A 19,650-nucleotide genomic window follows, 5' to 3' on the forward strand; every position below is an offset into this window, starting at 1 on the left:
TCTGTTCTGAACATAGGGACAATGGGGGATTTATAGTCAAGGAGCAGGGTAGGGTCAATGGATAGAAAATTACTAAGAGGAAACATAGGGTAAGGGGCAATTCTGGCTTAACCAACTCGACAGGATTCTTGCTGTAGGCAAGCCAGGGTGAAAGATATTGAGAGGGATGGGTGAGGATTTTGATCAGATATCAAGGATAGTTAGATACCACGGATTCTGTAAACTGACCCAGCAGGATTCCCACTAACATCAGATGAAGCAGGCCAAGGTCTGGGCCAGATAAGCCTGGCTACAATTAGGTCAAGAAGAGACACTTTGGGGCGCCCGGCTGGCTGCCTGACTCTTCATTTCGGCTCAGGTCATGATCTCATGATTTGTGGCTTCGAGCCCCATGTTGGGTTCTGTGCTGACAGTACACAGTCTACTTCAGATTCTCTGTCTCCGCCCCCCCCCGCCCCTCCCCTGCTCATGCCCGCTTTCCCTCTCACTCTCAAAAATAAACATTTTTATAAAAATGTATTCTTTAAATTTTAAGTGTTTTAAAAATCCTCCAGTTGAGGTCTTTCCAAGGCCCCTCCCTCTCTGACCGAATGTCCTGTTATGCCCCACCTACTGCGTTCCAGCTAGGGAGACCTCCCTGCTGTGTCTCCCCAGAGCCGGGCACCCTCCTGCACTAGGCCTTTGTGCTGGCTGGTTTCTGTGCCTGGCACGCTCTTCTCCATAGCGCATGGCTATCTGAGCCGAAGGAATTTGAAAAACAGCAGGTGCAGGAAGGACTCTGTGACCTTCCCCTCAAGTAGGTCATAGACCCTCAGGTGAGAGATGGCTTCTCTATACCTACAAGAAAAAAAATAATAAGCCTTATCTCTAAGACAGCTGTCCTATCGCATTTTCCTACAACTTTTCATTCTTCATCAACCTGGCATTGAAAGGCTCAGGTATAACCACTTCTTCAGGTCTACATTTTCTTATAAAATCTTCTACATCCCATAAAACTTAAATAAGTCTGCATGCTTTTCTCTTATTAATCTGGTCTTGTTGTTGTTGTTGTTACGGAAGCCCCAGCCAAGAACTTGGATGGGTAGAGGGAAAGATGTTTTTCTTTCTCTGCATTTGCCTTCGAGTCTCTGCTCAAATGTCATGTTCTCAACGAGGTCCACCCTGACCAGCTGCTTAGAACTGCAAACCCCCACTTATTCTATTCCCATGCCCTCAGTCCTCTAAAAAAACACTGTAAAATTCACTTATCGCTTATGGTGTTGTTATTGCCTGTGTCTTGCCTCTAGCCTGGAAGATGTACCGGCCAAGGATCTCTTTATTGTTCACAAGTATACTGCCAGTTCCTGGCAATGCCAGTGGCTGGCATACAGAAAGAGTCAATATTTTGTATGGATTGAAAGAAAGGGAGAGAGTGAAGCAGAGAGGGAGAGAAAAAAAGAAGGAACGCGGAGAGAAGAAAGAGTAGTATATAGGGTAACATTTTTCGAGGGGAAGGAAGCCACATATGGAGGCACTTTTGTTCGATTAGTGTGTTGTCCATTTTATTACCCTGTTTGGTTAATATCAGAAATAAAAGCAGGGGCTTTTCTTGGTCTAGTGTATAGGCTGGTCTTAGAATGAGCTCACCTGAGGGGCCCCTGGCTGGCTCAGTCAGAAGAGCACACAACTCTAGATCTCCGGGTCATGAGTTCGAGCCCCACATTGGGTGTAGAGATTGCTTTAAAAGGTAAATTAAAAACTTAAAAAAAAAGGCACCTGGGTGGCTCAGTCGGCTGAGCGTCCCACTTCAGCTCAGGCAGGTCATGATCTTACGGTTTGTGAGTTTGAGCCCTGAATCGGGCTCGCTTCCCCTCCTCTCTCTCTCTCTCAAAAATAAATAAAAAACTTTGAAAAATAATTTTCAAAAAAGAATAAGCTCTCCTGAAGTGATGTCCCATGCACGTCAAGTGACTTCAAAGTTACACATCTGGACCCCTCAGCTCTTTGGAGCCAAGTACAGTCACAGGCCCCACGCTAAGAATTGGGTCAACACCCTCACGGTGCCACGGGGCTCCTCTGGCACTCTGCTAGTCTGTGTCCGTCCAAGAGGACCCACACACCCAACAGACTGACCACAGGCCACAGGGGAGGGACTCCTGTGGGGAGGGGTAGGAGTGGGAAGGAGTGTTGGTGAACGCCCCTTCCTTGTCACTGTGACCTCTAGGGGGAGCTTCCCGGAGTGAGCCGAGAACCCAGAACTGGGGGACTCCCAAGCTGGGGGCAGGAAGCCTATGGCCGACTTTTGGTGGGTGGGGCTTTAAAGTGACCTTCCTTCTCAAGGCGTTTTTTCTCAGCCCCGGAGAGTGAAGACAAACCACCTTCTCAGCTTCTTCAGAGAACGAAGATGAACAAGGGGTGGGGCCAAAGGGAGCGTTAGCAAACCACACAGGGAAGTCTTCTGACTGCCCAAGCAGCCACTGGTCCCAACTGAAGGGAGAAGGGCTGAAAAAGGAGCCCATGTGAGTGTGGGACCGAATTCTACGTCAGCGCCCAAACAGCCGGGCTCTGCCCCAACACCCCCTCCCCACCAGGCCACATCCTTGAGGCAAGAGAAGGCTGCAGAGCAAGGAACAGTGGCCCTTGGAATTGGGAATCAGGTCGCGAGTTTACCTCCTGCAAACCAGCTCCCTGGAAACCTGCAGGGAAGAGATGACTCAACACAGACATCCCAGAATCCTCACTGGCTCTTGGCAAAGAGCCTTCCCCCGCCCCCTCAGCCGCAGCTGCTGGGGTGGGGGGTGAGGGGAATGCAATGTGCCTCCTTTCTCTTATCCCTCCTGTACTGTTCACAGGGAGCAGCAAACACAGAAAGCCCTTATTCACAGGCTCCAGCGCTTGGCCCTCTATTGAAAGCTTTCTGGAAATGCAAATTCCTCAGAAGCAGATTCTTTTCAAACACTTTAAAGTGGCGTATTCCCACTGAGAGGCGGTGAAGCTGACCAAGACTGCCTTGGGCTGGAGGCTCCTTAAAAATAATATTTACATTGAAAGGAGAAATGTCTGAAACAACCAGAAAGCAGAACTCCCAGCTGAAGTCAGGCTTGACGACAAAAGGCCAGGGGGGCCCAGTTTCTCTGGGCCTCACCTCCCTGGGGGCATGCAGGTGGAAAGCCCCCTCCTTTTGCTTTCTGGGCCCCTCCCCCACTTGGCCTTGCCTCCTTCATTCAGTACAGTCTTGCGCCGATACCCACGTTAGTCCCGGGTGACTGGGACCCAACAACAAGACAGAATTGTTGCCCACCAGAAGCTCGAATCCAGGGAGCTAGACAGGCCTCCAGAGGAGCAAACTTTCCCCTCTCCTGGGGCCCTGAGGCCTCCTGCTCCTTTCAGCCCGTAGAACCCTGAGATTGTGTGTGGTCTCAGCCCCCTCCCAGAGGGACAGATCCCCACAGGGATGGCTGTTGGGTCAGTAAGACTGGGTATTTTAAGTCTCGTCTTTGTATCTGTACATGAGGCCCCTTCTCCAGCGCCTCAGGCTTCACCTCCTGCCAGGTCCCCTGGGAGCCTCTCCTCCAGCAGCAGCTCTCCCTGGAGGAGGGGTGCCCTCTCCTCCCTCAGGCCTCAGGCGGGATTCAAGCCGAGACAACTGAGGAAAACAATTCCTCTCTCCTCCCGCGACCTCTTCTACCCGCCCCCCCCCAAACCAAGAGACCACTTGATTAAAATAGACATTCCCCCCCCCCCCGATTATACAGGATTTCGTACCATAGATTTGATACCCGTTCTTTTCATTTCTCATGGAAATCTTTCCAATCGCTCAGTTTTAGCAGCTGCAGGATGTCCCATCAGACGACTGCTCCAGAATGGCTCAAATGAGACCCCAAAGGGTGGCCGGTTACGCCGTCCCACAAGACGCCACTTTGGCCTAAGGGTTGAGCTAAAAGCACTTTAAAAACAGCAGATCTAGAAAGGGCATTCTAATCTCCCCCTTTCTTTCTGAAAGCCGGAGATTAACAAGTCCCATGAGAAAGATGCCCTCCCTGTACCAGAAGGGAAGCAACACTCTGATCAAGGACAAGCAGTTGAGAGCTGGGGAATTCGACACAAACAGGCCTCTTCAAGATACTCATCTTCCTTTAGCCTCCCCACGTAGCCTAGTAATTTTTCCACGGTTGTCTCGCCTTGTTCAACCTAACGGAGGAGTAAGTCGTTTTCACCGTTTCTTTGGGTCTTCATTCCCTTACGAGTTCCAAGGTCACATAAAATTTATATAAATTTGTGTGCCTTTCTCCTGCTGACGGGCCTTAGGTGTTTAATTCTCGGTCTCAACCAAAAAAAAAAAAAAAAAACACCTTAGAGGGTAGAAAGAAATTGTTGCATTGCCTAGAGCCATCCAGCAGGAGTGCCCACAAGCAGGTGCCCTTCCCAGCATTCCAAGCGAGAGTCCTTTGATTCACTCTAATTGAACGGCGTTGGGTCACATGACCACCGATGATTGGTACCAAAGGCATGTGTTGATTGACTTAGGCCACCCCGGGCTCAGCCGCAGGTTGGGCTGAGGTTAGCTTCCCCTGAGTAGGCTGCCTGAGGAAAGGCAGAAAATGAATGAAAATTAGGTGATTTTAGTTCAGGAAGCATATAACGCTGGGAAGACGATGAACACAGGTGGGTTCTCACTCTGAGTTTTTCCTCTTGTGGCAGTTCACCTGCTGATGGATAAAGAAGTTTCTCCAATCATTCACTTTTAGAAACAGCGCTACAATGAACATCCCTAAAGACACGTACATTTTTGCTGAAGATTCCTTCTCAATGCCACGCTCCTCTGATCACCAGAGCCCCCCATACCCTCTTCAGACTTGCCCTGTCCCCCTCTCTCTGTGTATTTGCTGCTCCAAGGTCAGACTTCATTATCATTACTTCCACAGCCTGTAATGAACACAGAAATGAGTCAGGCTGGCCTTCTAGGGTTGGGACATGTGATGTTCAATTCTCGCTGCGTAGCAGCCAGCTATGGTGGGAAAGTACTCCCCTAGGGCCAGAAATCCAGGAGAGATACCCTCATAGGTCCACCTACCGTGTGTTTTTATATTAAACTCTTCTTTTAAGCCAAGCACATCATGCCGGAAGTTTGACCTGACATCAAATAAAGTGTCTGTAGCCCCCTTCATTTATCCCACCAATGGGAAAATAGTGGAAGCCTATAGAAATCTGACTGTAGTGAATGCTGTACCGTTCTGCTGGATCCAAGCACTCATTCCCTTAGATGCCAGAAGTGTTGGCTGCTGAGTGCTCACGGCGGTGCCCATCTCTGGGAACTGCCGTTGGTTAAAAACAAAAAAATGTTGCTTCACCCAAGATCATGCCACCTCCTGAGAGGCAAGATGAATTTAATGACAGGTTTGTAGAGGCAGAAAAATTTTCCCTTCTTACCTTCTAGGTTCTTTGGCTGCTCTGATAATTAAATTGACATAAGACGGATTAACAGGAGAAAACAAATTTAATTACAGGCGTATGGGAGGGAGCCCCATAAAAATAGGAGACTCAAAGGCACTCAGGCAGTTGAGGCTTACGTGCCATCGTGAGCTCAGGAAAGGAAGGGATGGGAGCCTGGGGCTTCAAAGGGGAGAAAGGAAATTCACAGGAAGATGAGAAGAGCGGATGTTCTGTAATCAAATGACCCGCCATGCAGATGTATTTCACATAAAAAGAAGTTATCTCTGATAACATCTCCCTTTCTGGGCCGGGCCCCCGATGTAAATTATTTCAGGCATTTAAGGGAGAGGTAAAAAAGCTTTTCCTGAGTCTGCTGGGACTTGATCGCCTTCTGCTCAAAATAATCCACATGCCCAAGTTTGGGGTGACATCTTCTGCTCCCCTTCAGGTCCACGTGGGGATGAAAAGGCCTGCGCTTGCGTCTCGTTTTGAGACAACTCTGAAAGACCATCCCAGCTCCAAAGCTTCCTATGTGTTCCAGTTTTGTATTGCCACATAGCAACCCACCCCAAAACTTACCAAAGCAAACAGTGGCGCCATGACTTGTTATGTCTCATGTTTCTACGGGTCAATGGGCTCAACGAGGTGGTTCGTGGTATAGCTGAGGTCCCGCCTGCAGCTGCGTTCAGCTGGCTGCTTGGCAGGACCTGGAACCCCCAAGCTCGCCTCTCATCCTGCAGGGTCGGCTCCCCTTTGCCTTCCTCACTTGTAGCCTAACACGGGGCTTCTTTACGCGTGGCAGCTGAATTCCAAGGGGGTATTCCAAGAGGACAAAGCCCCACGGTGCAGGCCCTCACCCAGTCTCTATTTGCATCATTCTTACCAACGTCACGGTAGCCAAGCCCTGAGTCGATATAGAGCTAAATGAGTCGGTACGGAACTGATGCGGGACAATCTACACAGGTCAGCCCTCCAGCTCCTAATCATTTGTATCCACTTGTGACACGGAGTCACCCCACAAAACGAAGCAAAATAAAACGTCCCAAGTTACCTCGCCATTCCAGCACGACCCTCGGGTCTGAGGTCCGGGATCTTAGCGTCAAGATTAGATCCGGGTGGGGATGATGCACCCCTGGTTTGGTTCCTCAAGTACTCCTCAGATTTGGTTTCTTAGGTGCAGAGCCCCGTGAACCAGGACTAACGATGTTATTTCCCCAACGCACACCTGACACGTATTGGCGAGACAGAGATAGGAAAATACTCATTCAGAAGGTGAGGGGGAAGGGAGGCGCATAATAATCACTAGCCCATAGCTATAAACAAAAAAATCTTTCCACGCGCTCATTTAATTGCAGCTCACAAATTTTGGCGTTTCATTTTTGCTTTTGTCCAAGTAAAAATATTTCCTCATTTCACGTGTGGTGTTTTAAGATTTATGTGAGGGGGACCCTGGGTAGCTCTGTCCATGAAATGACCAACTGTTGGTTTTGGCTTAGGTCATGATTTCATGGTTCATGAGTTCGAGCCCTGCGTCAGGCTCCACAGCTGGCAGGGAGGACTCTGCTTGGGAGAGAGTCCCTCTCTCTCTCCTCCCCTGCCCCTACTCATGCGGTTTCCCCCCAAATCAATAATTAAACTTTAAAAAATTAAAAAATTAAAAAAATTAAGACGTTATTTGGGATTGTTTGGTTAATTCCTATATATTTGAGGACTTCCTGGATATCATATTATTATTGATTATTAATTTTATATATTTTTTTTACAATTTTGTTACATTTTTAATGCTTATTTATTCTGAGAGAGAGAGACAGAGGCAGAGAGAGAAGGAGAGAGAGAATCCCAAGCAGGCTCCACACTCAGCATGGTGCCCAACACGGGGCTCGATTCCACAAACCATGAGATCATGACCTGAGCAGAAATTGAGAGTCGGATGCTCAACTGACTGAGCCAACCAGGCGCCCCTGATAATTAATTTTAATACCTGTATGATTGATGACTAATTTAATACCTCAGATAAAGTACTCTGCATGTTTTCAGTCCTTTGAAATTTATTGAGACTTGTTTCATGGCCCAGCATATGGTCTATCTTATGCCTGTTTATGTTGGCTCCTTCTGCTACCAGAAATGACAAGGCAATGCAATCATTGAGACCAACATGAGATGATGCTGTCATTGTAGAAAGCAAGGTCCTTGTAAGGAGGAAGCCAGACACTTTCTTCAATCATCTCCCAAACAGTTCTGGGTATCGAGGCCTGAGCAAGTCAGGCTTCATGTGCCAAAAGTACAGCCAAAGTCATTGAACTAGAAAAGTCAGAAAGATTACGGGTGATGTGGGGTCGCTTGTCCACATTGGTGCTTCTGAGGATGACTTAAAAGCATCTTGAAAGCATCAGTGCACAGGTTTTCTGTAAAGTTGTGGACAGAAGTGCTTTTTATAATCGCATGGAAGTTTACAACATGAGGGCACTGACTAAAACAGAGTACAGCTAGGAGCACATGGGTGGCTCCGTCGGTTAAGTGTCCGGCTTTGGCTCAGGTCACAACCTCACAGTTTGTGGGTTTGAGCCCTGCATCAGGCTCTGTGCTGGCAGCGTGGAGCCAGCTTGGGACTCTTTCTCTCTGCCTCTCTACTCTTCCCCTGCTCAAGCTCACTTTCTCTTTCTCAAAATAAATAAAGTATGGTAATCAGATACATAACACTATTTGGCGTTTTGAAATGATGATGTCAGTCCATAGGTGTTGATATGGAAAGGTATCTAAACTATATGGTCCAGAGAGAAGAGTAGGTATGATAACACTATGTACTGTGGGATAACCACTCGCATAAAGGTATTATGGGCTGTGAGATGCATGATAGGAAGCACAGAGTAGGGACTGTGTCTAGTTTTGAACAATGCTATATTCCAGGACATAACACATCGTAGGTGCTCAATAAATATTTGCTGACTATAACAAGCACTTTGTTCAAAACTTGGAAGGCTGGGGCGCCTGGGTGGCTCAGGTGGTTAAGCATTCGACTTCGGCGCAGGTCATGATCTCACTGTTCATGGGTTCAAACCCCGTGTCAGGCTCTGTGCTGACAGCTGGGAGCCTGGAGCCGGCTTCGGATTCTCTGTCTCCCTCTCTCTCTACCCTCCACCCACCTCACCCCCTGCCCATGCCCTGTCTCTCTGTCTCTCTCAGAGATAAATGAACATTAAAATAAATAAATAAACAAATAAATAAACTTGGAAGGCTAATCCCCTAGTTGCTAATAATAAGAAACTGAGTGATATTTTTTCTTTCTCATTGTCCTGATGTTCTGTTTTTGTTCCCACAAAAAACATGGTGAGTAGAGGATTGTAACTGCTGTCTCAGATTTATCCCAGAATGAATACATAAATTCCTCTGTACGCAAACACTGTTTTTAGGTTTCTGTTGTTTGTGTTGGTGGCTGAGGGAACTTGAACTTCACTGAGTACAGATTGGTCTCTCAAGATTGCCTCTAAAGCAAACTAGTGATTTTTTGATGTTGATTTGTCCCATACCCACAGCAAAGAGGAAAAAAAAAAGTGTAAAAACGCAAAATGCTTGGAATTCTTGTTAGAGGATTAGAAAACTGAACGAGAACACGAGTCTCTGAATCCCATTCCACTCTCCAGAGAATAAAGATGCGTCCATAACGATGGTGTCAGGTACTAAGTAACATCAGAAGGCAGAAGAAGAGTTTTGAAAGAATGCAAATGGATGAAAATTCTTTCTACCACAGTGATCGCAGGAGCGGTGACAAAATGATTATTCTTTTTTTTTTTTTAACGTTTATTTATTTTTGGGACAGAGAGAGACAGAGCATGAACAGGGGAGGGGCAGAGAGAGAGGGAGACACAGAATCGGAAACAGGCTCCAGGCTCCGAGCCATCAGCCCAGAGCCTGACGCGGGGCTCGAACTCCCGGACCGCGAGATTGTGACCTGGCTGAAGTCGGACGCTTAACCGACTGCGCCACCCAGGCGCCCCCAAAATGATTATTCTTAAAGACTAAAATGAAAACTTCAGACCCAATAAGATCCCTGAGCTCCCCAGATTAGAGAACAGCTCAGAGTTCAGTATAAGGGTCCAAGTGAAAATATAAAATTTTAAATATTTTGCGTGTATCTTTGTTTTTATCTTTCTTTGACTAAAAAATAAAGAACAAACACTTAAACTTGCTTACAAAATATACCAATAAAATGCTTTTTTAAAAAGTCACAGGAGGGGTGCCTGGGTGGCTCAGTCGGTTGAGCATCCGACTTCGGCTCAGGTCATGATCTCACGGTTCGTGGGTTCGAGCCCCACATCCAGCTCACAGCTGTCAGCACAGAGCCCACTTCAGGTCCTTTGTCCCCTTCTCTTTCTGCCCCTCCTTCGCTCATGTGTGTGCTCTCTCTCTCTCAAAAATAAATAAACATTTAAAAATAAAAAATCACAGGAAACATTAGGAAGAAGGGAAAATAAGTTAGGAGAAATAGTGTGAAGCCAGAGATAAAATTAATACACAAAATGCTTACTGTGAAAATCCTCTACACTTGCTAGATATGGGCCACAATTTGACTCTGAGCTTCCTAGCAGCCCATGCAAGGAAAGAAACAAGGCCAGCCATATCACTCACAATGTTCATTAGATAAAAAAACAAATCAGGAGCTTAATTCCAAGACCAGAAAGGAATTTCTTCCATATGCTTTCAGTCAAAGGGCCTATGTAATATAGTGAACAAGGCCCTAAAAACATCCTTCTGGAAATAAAACAATGAGTGCTGTGGGGTTGGTGTTGACAGTCTTCCTTCTTTAAGTCAATGGCATGACTCCATGCGGGTTCAAGCCAAAAAAAAATCCTACCAGGGCAGAGAGCACGTGATCATCTAAGTGTATTGTTCAAACCCAAAATAAATGTTAACAAGGACTAGAGCTCGGGGCGCCTGGGTGACTTAGTCGGTTAAGGTTAAGCGTCTGACTTCAGCTGAAGGCATGATCTCAGTCTGTGAGTTCGAGCCCCACATAGGGTTCTGTGCTGTCAGCTCAGAGCCTGGATCCTGTTTCAGATTCTGTGTCTCCCTTTCTCTCTGCCCCTCCCCCACTCACACCGTCTCTGTCTCTCAAAAATGAGTAAGTGTTAAAAAAATTAAAAAATAAAAAAGACTAGAGCTCTTACGCATGACAGTGTGACTGCCATTCACACAAGTCTTCCTAAATGTTGTTAAATTCAACCAAATGTTTGCTAAGTATCAAACAAGAGTGAGTTTTAGGTTGTGGCTCCGATCTGACAAGAGCCCTTGATATTCTATATTGCTGGTTAAAAGCAGACCTGAATGTTTAAACAGACAACTGAGATTGGGGCAGGGTTAACAGCCTCTTCTGAAAGTCAAGGAGCCTGAATAGAGGTCACCAGATATACACATACTGTAGGGGGCCGGGGGGGGGGGGGGCAGCCGGCAGGACCCAGGCAGGGCCATTTGAGTTTTGCCCTCACACACAAATGACCAACACCTCAAATTCTCAGGCTAGTATTCCTGACCTTTCCAAGCCCAAGAACCATTTTTAATGCCTGCCCACCCTCCACCTCCCCGCCTCAAGCATGTATAGTCATTATAGCTTTGGAACTGGCTGACTGAAAAATATTTAAAATGACAGACTCCTTTTTAAAAATTAGGCATGTAGGGGCACCTAGCTGGTTTAGTTGGTAGAGCAAGCGACTCTTGATGTTAGGGTCATGGGTTTGAGCCCCACACTGGGTGAGGAGTCTACTTAAAAAAAATAAATTAAATATTTTTTAAAAAGAACAATAAAAATTAGGCATGTAATAAATGCTCATTATAGAAAAAATTGTAACTGTGTGTGGTAACTGATCTTAAATAGAATTATTACGATTATTTTGAAATATATACAAATATTGAATCATTTGTAGAATGCCTGAAACGAATATGTTACATACCAACTATACCTCAATAAAGAAAAAAGAAAAGAAGGAAGAAGAAAGAGAGAAAGAAAGAAAAGGAATAAGTGAAGATAAAAATCACCAGTATTTTGGCGGCCCAGCCTCCAGGACAGGTGGCAGGCAAGGTTCTTATCTATTCCTCTTTATGGAACCCAAAGGGGAATCAAATATTCTCATTCAGCTTCTTTATAACTAGTGCATCATCGTGTAACCTAAACTAGACAATTAGGTGTTCCTGCCTAATTGAATTATGAAGGAATGATGGAAAGGCCCTGTGGTCAATCAGATAATATTCACAGTGGCTGAAGCAGAGTCGGGAGTCTAACAGCATAATCCTGAGAGGCCAACAGCAATAATGTCAGGGCCAGCATCCCAGGCAGGCTGTTACTAAGAGGACACTGCCATCAAAATGGCCTCTCTATTTTCAGCAGAAGGTCCCAGAGTGGCAGTGTGGCTTCTCTGATGGGTCAGTTCACAGTCCATTGAATTGAATGAAGACTGGGTCCCCTTGGAAAAGAAAACAAACATGTGATAACATCAAAAATGTATTCTGCCTATCTTACGCTTGTTTTTTCTACAGGGGATCTGACCATGTGTCAGGGAATCTGTGCCCCAAGGAAAACAATGAATACCCCCTTTCAGGGGATTTGGGGTGCTAGCTCAAGCCAACAGTAATCCCAGGGGACAAGAACACCACTGGGTTGAGTGATAAATGGAGACTTGATTGAGTTCCCGCTCATAGTAGGGCTGCTGGAACCCTGAGCCCATTACTTCTCCAAAGCCTGGGTGTAGGATTGAAACAGATGCCTTAAACCTCAGGCAGAACCCTCGCATTGGTTCTCTGACCCAAAAGTAAGGGCTATTATGACAGGAAGGGCAGAGGAGAAGCCCTTGGAGTCCCCCCACTGCCACCCAACAAACGGCAAATCTGAAGGAAGACCAAGCCCAGAAGGTAGTACAGCCATTAGTATCACTGTGAGTGTGTGTGTGTGTGTGTGTGTGTGTGTGTGTGTGTGTGTGTACAGGGGGATGATTACTCTCTCAGTCCTACACAAGTCTCCCATTTGGCCAGTGCTGAAGAAAGTGTGGGACAGGAGTGGACAACAGCGAGTCCCCTCCATCTTGCTTCTAGACTTTGTGCTGGAATGACCTTGACCATCTCACTGCCCTATGGAACACCATGTCGGTCCACCTCATTGATGATAATGTGCTTAGACTAAGGTGAGCCTTAGAAGCTCTCACAGGACATGGGTTCACTGAGTTTCCCCAAATATTAGCAACAGTTCAAAGAAAGATATTGATTGTCTTGGCCTTTCCCTCACAGTGACAAGTTGGCTGTCCCGGGTCCAAATATCAAATCCACATAACAGTGTCCCAAGCAAGATGGAAAATGATGGGCTCAAAGGGGTTATTCACCTTCCTTGGTTGGGAAAGAAAATCTTTCTCCAGGGGACTTCCTCTTGTGTTGGACTGGCTAGAACTGAGTCACAAACCCACCCCAAGACCAATCACTGGCAAAGAGGAGTGGGAGTATCATAGGTGGCTTAATCTACCAGTGATCCAACCCCTGGCCCTTTGTAACAAAGTCAGAGCTCGGCGAGCATGGAGTGGCAGCGAGTAGGGAACCACCAACGTTTGCCACAGCCAGTACCCTCACGCCGTCACTGTCTAATGTTGAAAAACGATGTAAACTAAATTGTCGATAAAGTCACGGAACTCATCCTTGGAAGAAATGAAAGCGTACCTCTAGATCTGCCCAATATGATAGCCCCTTACTACCCGTGGCTCCTTCAATTTAACCTAAAAACAATTGAAATTAAATAAAAATTTGAATCGAGTCACACTAGCCATATTTCAAGTGTTCACCAGCCACTGTGGCCAGTGGCTTCCATACTGGACAGTAAAGACATAAATAAAGTATCTTCATCATCACAGAAGGTTCTATTGGCAACCATAGCTTCTGCTGCCAGGGATAAGTGAGAAGAGGCTTCTTCTAAAGCTATGAGGTGAGGGTTTCACTGTGCCACCAGTGTCATGCCGCTATCGTGTCACCGGCAACACCCCCATCACCTTTGCCCAGCACAACCCGAAATTGGGGAGCTGAGCGGTCTCCAAGTCAGAAACCGCAGAAGCTTTCTGAGCCGTGGAGCCACATTCAACATACAGATTTGGCAATGAAACCCGTGTTTTCGTGCACTCACGGAGTCCGTCCTGACTGAATCCTCAACGCATCTCTCTGGGCAGGAGAGGTGCTGGCCGGGAGCTGGTTGAGCAAATAAAGTTGTCATGAGATTAATATTTAATGGTTTTCTTGTCCTACGCCAGGCACCCTGTGAAGAGTGGTCATGAAGTCGCCCACTGCACGTATCCCCAAAATACACACGCTTCCTATAGCTCATCAGCGAGGGCACTAAGGAGCTGCAGAAGGGGCACAGAATGAGACAGGGGCAGGAAGTGCATGGGGAGCGCTACCCCTCAGGTCCACCCCGTGGACACAGCTGACATTGTACTTGATTGTCTATAAACGGGTGCGCGTGTTGAACCCTGGCGGAGGAAGAGGAATGTGTCCTGTGATAACCCCCCCTAGATCCACTCTAACCTCCAGAGGCCTGACAACTAAGTGCCAGATGGAGTGAGGTTGGTACATTCATATCCTGGAGGAGATAAAGGCTCCATTCGGCTCTTGGAGACCGCAGCCACTTCCTGGCCACTACCGGCCAGTGCCATTCTCCTGCGAGGTTGGATCTTGGGAGACTCCTGCTCAAACCCTAACTTGACCTGGCCAGGGGGATTTTAAAGGAGGACCAAGTTGAGTGGCTTCGAGGTCACCCCACGCCACTGCAGGACAGGTCAGCTGCTGCTCCCCTCCGCGCTGTGCCGGAGGCTCAGACATAGGCGGATCCTCGTGAAGTCACCTTGAGGCCAAGGCCAGGGCAGCAGGTGCAGACAGCCTCCCTGGGATTGCATGCTGAAGCTGCATTTTGCCAACATTCTGCCGGGCTGAAGCTGCAGACATGCTGGCGATGCTCAGGCAAGCTTGTCACCTGCTCCCGGCTGCCAGGCAGAGCTGGCGGGTGTCTCCGCTCTTGCATGGATGCTCCTTCAGCTGTGACTCCCAGGTCTCCTAGTGCACGCCTCGGAGGGGGGGATGGGTGGGGGCGGGTAGAATGCTCAGGCACCGGCTGAGTACGCATTTCTGCGGATGGGGGATCGCCTTCCTGCCCCCCACGCCCTCAGCCTGTGTAGACGTGCCCAGGGGGCCTGCCCCCCCTCCTGCTGACACCGCTGACCCGTCCTGGGCCCGGCAAGGGCGCAGTAAGGATTAGAGCTAGGGTCTTTCTGCCCGGCCTTCTTAACAGACCTTCATTAGACCCTCACTTACCTAAAGTTCAAGTAAAACTGAGACGCTTGACCCTCATAGGAGCATGAGCCGTCACAGAGATCTACGTCCCCAGTGCCCTGGCAGGAACCAGCCCTGGTCAGGTAGACGATGAAAGGGAACAGAATACCTCACCCAAAAATGCCACTTTGGCATGTGGACTATTTGAGCTGAAGGCAATCAAGACACAAAATGTTCAGGAAAAGATTTTTACCTCTCCTTTAACTGCCTAAAAGAATTTAGATTGGGGACTTGGCCCAGAAAGAGAATCATTACCAGATATATATATATATATAGTTTTTTTTAATTTTTTTTATCTGAGAGACTCACCTGCATGGTAGGGCCAACATCTGATTACCAGACTTTTGCCTTCTCATCGTCCTGTGAGTTGCCCTCCTGCCCTTTGGAGCTCCCAGGCCCCTATCCCTTTCCTCAGCTCAGGACAACAAGTGAGCCTCAATTGCCTCCCATAAGGATGTAATTAAATTTCTTTTTCTCCCGTTAACCTGCCTTATGTAAATTTCGTCATTAGACCAGCCAAAGAACCCAGAAAGGAAGAAAGGAAAACAAACATTGCACCTCGACAACAAGGAAATGAAGTCCTAGCACAGGGGTGCCCTCTTGGTCATGCGGCAGCGGGGACCCAGCACAGGGGCTGCTCCTCTGTCGGGCCCACAGCGCCCCCATCAGACGCAGTCTTGAAACCTTTCTGGCTCCAGCCTTGGTCCTCTCTGAGTCCTGGGGTCTCCTCCAACTTCTTTCCCCTTCACGGTCTTCCTCACATTGAAGATCTTTCTCCCTCTACTGGGATCCCCAGGAGGCCATACAGTCTCCCCAGGTCCCACTTTCCTTGGAGCTCCGAAAACAACTGTTTTGTGGGTGAAGAGAAAGGAAGGAAAGATGTAAAGGAAGACCAGTGGGGAAGGAAAAAAGACTTAGGGACAGGGGAAGAGAGGAGAGGAGGGGAAGGAGGAGTGGGTAGAAGGAGAAGGGAAGGAGGGGGAGGGGAAGGGGGAGGAGGATGGGGAGCAGGATGGGGAGGCGAAAGGAGAGAAGGCTTGAGGGGTAGGGGAGAATGGGGAGAGAAGGATGGGGAGGGGAAGGAGGGAAGGGTTGAGGGAAGGAAGAAGGAAAGATAGCCTGAAAGATCGGGAGACTAGAGGAGAAAGGAGGTACCGGAAACCAGACCAAAATCACTCCTTTTTCTCCAAATCAACACTTTTCTGTCACTCTTCCTACCAAGTTCTGCTTGAGGGACCATGAGGAAGCAAATTGTTCCAGAAATCCCAGTTTCACTCTACATCTTCATTGAAAACCAGAGAAATCAGAAAAAGCCTATTTGTTTCATGATATTGTCGAGGGCATGGACACAGAGGAGGGAAAAATAATCTTGGCTTCCTGCCTCTTTTTTTTTTTAAGGTCTTTGTAGTTTCCTGTTAATTTAATCCCTGAACCTTCGCCATGTAAATAGCGCAGGTAAAGATAAACTTCACTGGCCCTGGACTCTGACCTTTGTTTAACACCCACCCCTTCTCTGATTCATTCTCCATCCCACCTCTGGAAGGCTTGGAATTGTTACCTGGAAGTTTAAAGCCGAAGAATAAATAGAATAAATAGCTCGCGGCAGAGCGTGTTGGTTTTAGACAAGCCTGGCAAGACAGTCCAAAAATAAGAGAAATGCTCTAGTCAGCTGCTGTGTCTTCCTCTCTTCCTCAAAGAAGTGACCTCGCTGGGGTCCATTACCTGTCTATTCGCTAGGTAGGACTCCCACAGGCTGTCGCCTCTGCACTTCTATGCACCCAGGCTGTGCTTTGCTGGCCCTGCATTGTACCATTTACTCAGACAAGAGCGATTTAAGCAAATGATTTAATCCCTCTTACTCAGTATTGTTGAGCACCCCTGTATTTATTTCTTTTCTTGTTGGAGTGCTTCCTCTAACAGTGTTTTCAAGGGGTAGCTATTTGCGAGAAAACTTCCGACCCTTTGAATACCTGATAATTTAGCTAGAAATCAAAAATCTAGGTTCGAAGTTCTTTCTCTGTGATACTTTAAAAGTATTATTCAACTATCATCTTAAATGCAGTGGTGCTGTGAAGAAATCTGAAGTCAATCTGATGTTTGTTCCTTCCTCAGCCCTCTGCTATCCAGGTGCCTGGAATACAGATGTGATGGCTGGTGCAGAAGCTGCTAGCTTGGATTATGAAGATGAGATGGGGGAATAGTGATCTGGATTGAAACCTGAGTCCTCAAGAACTAGTGATACAAAGCTACTATGTCGGCCATGAGCGGTCCACCCCCACACTTCTACAAAAGGGAAAAATAAACTTTCATTGTGTTTGGAGTCTGTATTATCAGTAGCTGTTATTTGGAGTCTGTGTTATTAGTAGCTGAAATGAATCATAATTCATGTCTTAATTAAATCTGATTCGTTTTCCCAGTGATTGATACTCACCTGGATATCAGCTACCCTGGAAGAGGCTAAAGCCTAAATCCTACCTTGTATCCCTCCTGGGGAGCTCAAAGAAGGGAGGGTGGTGGTGAGGACAAGGGAATTGCCTCTGGCATTACAGTGTAGACTTGGCTACCTCCAGGTCCCTCAGATCCCCCTCTGACCCTTACCAGGCACCTTGCTCAAGGGACTTCTAGGCACTCTCCCTTGGCCGCTACTCTTTTCACGAGCTAGGTCACATGAGTGGAATGCCCTGACCCAGGCAGGGGGAAGAAGGGCCTGGACTTCGAGGGGCTGCCAGGTCCAGTTGTGCTATGCTTCCAACTCCAGCCTGATGTTACCATTCCTGGCTAGCACAACCATTTTCTGCCTCAGAGCGCCATGGCAGTGATGGCGATAACTGTGGGGCTGGGGCTGGGCAACGATCCATCCAAGCCGATGCGGGCAGAGAAAAGTACATGTTGTGAGACATTCACTCATCCTACCCCCTTCTAGGGCCCCCAGCCCTTACCTGCAAGGGATTGCTGTTTCCTTCCCACCCTCCATGACCCAACCACCTGGTGCCTCCAAGGAGGTAGGATTGGGGGGGGGGGGCGGGGAGAAGTTCTCATGGTTTGTGCGTTGCTTTCTTAATCCTCATCAACCCCCCTCTTGTTTCTGTGGCATCTTCAGGATTGTATTCACAGGAAGAGGCCAGCATCTCAAGTACGTGACCCTGTTGTCAGCTCTGCATTACTTTTCTCATAGCACCGATCACCATCTGAAGCTACTATTTATGTGTGTATTGTTTTCTCTCTCTCCCTCTCTACAAGGCCCCACTAGAACAGCCTATCCAGTAGGGTAAGCTGTCTCCCCAGCACCGGGCACAATACACGGCAGAGATGCTCAGTACATACAAGTTGAGGGACTGAATCACTGAGCTGGTGCTGGAACCCAACCCTGATTCTGGCCCAGGGCTTCCAAATCCTGGGCTTTTCCCACCCAAGCCCCTGGATCTGTGCCCTGAACAAAGACCGTACACAATGAGAAGAGCTTTCTATGAACTAGGCTCACAACAAAGATATGGGGTCCTTACTCCAAGCACTGGCTAAAACAACTGCTGAGTAATTTCGACTTAGGGCAGGGCTGCTTGCACACAGTAGGTGCTCAAAAAAGGTGTGATTTATTGAATGGACATACAATTTCTCCAGGAGGAGATATTTCAGCATAATTATGGGGGGGCAGGAAATAGGGTAACTGAAGAGCACATTGGGGGTTATTTGGTGAAGGAGAGAGCTGAGCATGAATATGCTATTGACCGAAAGGGAGTCAGCGGAAGTAAAGCACTGTCCACTGCCACAGCCATTAACCTCGGGCAGCTATTTACATTTCATGAAAACGAGATAAAATGTAAAATTCAGCTCCTCAGTTGCTAATAACAGCCACATGTGGCTTGTGACTACTGCATTGGACAGTACGGATCATATAAAATATTGTCATCATCAAAGAATGTTCCATTGGACGAAGCTGACCTAGACCCTTAGAATGAAAGTAAATGCACCCCTGCTTCTAACTTGGCCTACTGACATCCCCTTGTCACCCCCTAAACCACCACTACCCCTGCCCAGATCACAGCACCATGAGTGCCCATATCTGCCTTCTTAAGCTTTCTGCTCCACAGGGAGTAAAGCTGTCGGCCTTCTTAGTTTTCACCTCCTTCCCCCTAGCACCTGGGGCACTGCCCTGTGGACGATAATTATTTGCTGCAATAATGAACCCTCAATTAGCTTCTGTTAAATGCTAAGACCCAAAAGGTGAGTTAAGTGACAGAAGAGAAGAAATCCCCCTTTCCATTTTTTTCTCACCTCTCTACCCCATTGTCTGCTTTCCGTCTCTGGTGCCCCCCCCCCCCCCCCCACCCCTCCATCAACTCTAAAGCGGCACAGTTAGAGGAAGGTTAATTGTCAGGCTCAGGTGATGATCTCATGGCCAGGGGACGGAGCCTGGAATCAAGCTCTACACTGACAGTGTGGAACCTTCTTGGGATTCTCTCTCTCTCCCTCTGTCTCTACCCCTCCCCTGCTCGTTCTCTCTCTCTCCCTCTTTCTCTCTCTCTTTCTGTCTCTCTCTCTCTCTCAAAATAAATAAAAATACACATTAGGGGGGGAAAAAAAGAAGTATCTGTTCCAGGTCTCAAACCGATCTAACTTGTGAAGGTGTATTTGTTCACATAATTTTCGGTCTTCCTTCACCTTCGGCTGCCCTGTTCCTAGTATGTGCTCAATTTGTGTTTGTTGAATGGATGGATGAATCGGTGCCTGGATACACGGCCGGCCGGCTCGGTGTCCCCGCGTTGCTACAGACACTGCGGGAGCAGCCGCCCTTAGAGCCCTGGGGGGAGAGCCCCAGCCGCGCCCCCTCCCCCCCAGCAGCCGGCTGCGGCACGGAAAACGCGGCCCGCGGGCCGGGGGTCGGGCGGAGCT

At 47.8% G+C, this 19,650-nt stretch overlaps 1 long non-coding RNA gene across 1 annotated transcript; it reads left to right on the forward strand.

Annotated features, from left to right (window-relative positions):
• Positions 1 to 14,271: 14,271 nt before the first annotated feature.
• On the forward strand, positions 14,272 to 17,087 carry LOC109503186. Its single transcript, XR_002162088.3, has 2 exons — positions 14,272 to 14,479; positions 16,873 to 17,087. It is a non-coding gene; the product is annotated as an uncharacterized LOC109503186 (long non-coding RNA).
• The last annotated feature ends 2,563 nt before the right edge of the window (positions 17,088 to 19,650 follow it).

The sequence above is a fragment of the Felis catus genome, chromosome C1 (genome assembly GCF_018350175.1).
Source record: "Felis catus isolate Fca126 chromosome C1, F.catus_Fca126_mat1.0, whole genome shotgun sequence".
Classification (NCBI taxonomy): domain Eukaryota; kingdom Metazoa; phylum Chordata; class Mammalia; order Carnivora; family Felidae; genus Felis; species Felis catus.